Source organism: Egretta garzetta, unplaced genomic scaffold, assembly GCF_000687185.1.
Source record: "Egretta garzetta isolate BGI_Z169 unplaced genomic scaffold, ASM68718v1 scaffold209, whole genome shotgun sequence".
Classification (NCBI taxonomy): domain Eukaryota; kingdom Metazoa; phylum Chordata; class Aves; order Pelecaniformes; family Ardeidae; genus Egretta; species Egretta garzetta.
Genome location: NW_009260839.1, coordinates 3,029,431 through 3,029,798, shown reverse-complemented (window position 1 = coordinate 3,029,798; position 368 = coordinate 3,029,431).

Sequence of the window (368 nt, the reverse complement as noted above, 5' to 3'; positions counted from 1 at the left end):
CCCCCGCCCCGTGCTCCCGCCGCGGAGTTGCAGCTGTGTTCACCATAACATTTTTTTGTCCGTAGTGTGTGATGATGAAATTGTTAATTGTGAATAGAATCAGGATTATAAACTAATTTTTAATAGAAGAAGAAGAGAAAAAAAAAGTATATACTTAAAAAATGTATTTATGGCTCAGATGTACTGTAATTCAGATTTATTGTACCGCTTCCTTGATTTTTAACTATGCACTGTAATGAGGCACTTGCCACTCAGCAAATGGGGGGTCAGAGCAGAGGCACGGAGCCGGCATTCACCCCTTGGCCGCGGAGGCACCTGCCTCCCCCGTCGGCAAATCGGGGTGCTCGCTGGTCACGTCGGGGGCACCC